At 36.0% G+C, this 2,492-nt stretch overlaps 1 protein-coding gene across 1 annotated transcript in view; it reads right to left on the reverse strand.

Moving 5' to 3' along the window:
• Nucleotides 1-1,035: 1,035 nt before the first annotated feature.
• Syx1A (syntaxin 1A) overlaps nucleotides 1,036-2,492 on the reverse strand; it is a 36,097-nt gene continuing 34,640 nt past the window's right edge. The window contains exon 10 of the mRNA XM_018540949.1: nucleotides 1,036-1,358. The gene's annotated coding sequence lies outside the window, so the exon portion shown is untranslated. The remainder of the gene's footprint in view (nucleotides 1,359-2,492) is intronic.

Here is a 2,492-nt window from a genome sequence, read left to right on the forward strand (position 1 = left end):
CTCGGAGAGCAACATTCACAAAATTTTGTTCAAAACTTGGAAGTCTTCGAGAGCAAGAGACACCTAAAAATTGCTAGAAATTACTAATAAATAAATAATTACTAATACCACACAATTAGTACTATTTATATCACTGCATGAGAAAATTTATTAAAGGGAGTTAGTAGACTATCTAGACGATACAAATTTGGCGTACAAATATTTAGTCAGCGGTTTATCTCTCGTGTATATAAACGGACATAGATTAAGTCGGCGAGCGAAATGCGTTTTTAGAATGTGACTTCGGAATAATTTGTCCGTAATTTTGCAGTGTATAAATCACAGTAAAAAGCAAAGTATCTTTTTAAGCAGCATTGTTGGCAAACATACGTTACTTTCGTGACGAAAACGAAAGTGATAACCGCGAGCCGTTCATCGTCTTCGCGTTTAAAAGCACCATTGGGTGTTGGATTCAGGTTGCAACGAAGCGGCCACTACAAAGATCGCGTTGCGCGGACCATCGTTTCCGACGTGCAATGCATATCATAATGATGTCTAGTAATATTGAACAAGGACATTCGTGCGCACATTAGGGAAGGGACGAGGGAAAACACAGGCAGTATCCTTGTGTCAATAATCGTACTGTCAACGATTCGACGACGTTGCGTCGGAATATCGATCAGGGATGTCGCTTGACCGACGGTGTGTATACAATTATATATATATCTCCGATCGATAGCTTTAGTTGCATTCTACAGAGAGCATTCCTCAATTTTCTCGACTGTTTCATTCATGACTTCCTGTCGTCTATTATATCTGCCGCGTGATTCGCGAACAAGAGATAAAAACAACCATTGAGGACGCTCACAGAAGAAAAGCTTACACTTTAAGTTTCAGCGCAACTGGATGAACAAAAGGCAAGGAAAAGAATATTGACTTGGAACTCACTGCTAAAGATGGATCTATAAGAAAATTATCAAATTAATACTTGAATAGAAAAAAAAAAATAATAAGTTCCACTCTCCTCTTTCCATTTATTTTCGATCTAGTGCCCTAGCTATGAAATTTTTTAAGTGACGACGGCGACGGCGACGAACAACAACAATGAAGACAATGACGATGACGTCTGCGATGATAATAACGATGCAACGGCGATTCCTTTATCTCTTTGGTTTTCTTCGTGTCGAGCCGGAGAACGCGCGTAATAGATTGAAGATTCTAGTGATGATAGCTGTTACGACAGAAGTGCGCCTTGAAATGATGGCACTTCCGACAATAACGATCTTCTCTCGTCTGATGGCGATCAGCCTCATGAGTGAATGCTGACGCTGCCGGTGGTTCAAAATTGGATATACGATGTTGCTGGTCTTTGGATTTTTCTGAACAAAAAGATCGTTTGATTATATACAGAGATAGGGCAATTATCAATATGAGAATCTTATCGATTTATTGTAAGATGGCTATGGATGTATAATCAATAATTAAATGCAAATATACGGATCACCTTTCGAATAATTTTAAAAACCAATTTATTAATGTTATAAAAAAACTTTTATTTGTTTATTATTAGTATTATTGGCAATATTGAGTAACAAAACGTTAATTTTAAGAATTTCTAAAGATGAGAATTATGGATGTATATCAATTGCACACGAGCCAGTTGCGCACAAGCCAATCACAACGCTAGAAAAAAAGAATTAAAAACAATTCCCTACGCAGAAGTTGCTGTGATAGGCAGTGGGTAATAGCTACAGTATGCAAGTGAACCGCTCCCAAGAATTATATACACTCATAGACTAAAAAGTTGCAACACTTTCTTTTCGACATCACCCGAACGGGTTCCCACCTTGTAGAAGTTACAGGACGGGGGAGCTCGAGAATCGCAGGATACCGAGGGGGATATGTTAAGTTAGCACTCCAACTATAGTACTCAGGAGTTCTGATTGGAGTTCCCACTTCCTTTTGACGAGACGAAGAGTTCCCTATAGTTAATAACAAGAGTTCCGCTCAATAAACATTTTTTTAAATTTTTTAAAAATGGGGTGCTAACTTTTTATCGAATTTCGAGGTGGAATAGTTCTGAGCGGCTTAATAGCTTCAATTTGCGATTGCCTAGAGTTCCTGATATGTAAAAAAAATTTTCGAATAATAAAAAAAAATTTAAAAATTTTTGAAAAATTAATTTTTAGATACAATAGTTCTGATAATAATTCCTGCTTCTTTTTGATGATACGAAGAGTTCTCTATGATTTTTAATGACATATGCGCTTAATAATCATTTTTTAATAATTTTTTAAAAATGGGGTGCTAATTTTTTAACGAAATTCAAGATCGCATAATTCTGATTAGCTTAACAGAACTATTTTGTGAATACCTAGAGTTCTTGATATATAAAAAACATTTTTGAAATATAATAAAGTTTAAAAAAAATAGTGGAAATCTTTGAAAATTTTTTTGAGAGTACCGAGTAGTTCTGAGTAGCGTTTCTTATAGTTCTCGACGAGTTCTATCGA

Source organism: Cyphomyrmex costatus, unplaced genomic scaffold (assembly GCF_001594065.2).
Source record: "Cyphomyrmex costatus isolate MS0001 unplaced genomic scaffold, Ccosl1.0 scaffold273, whole genome shotgun sequence".
Classification (NCBI taxonomy): domain Eukaryota; kingdom Metazoa; phylum Arthropoda; class Insecta; order Hymenoptera; family Formicidae; genus Cyphomyrmex; species Cyphomyrmex costatus.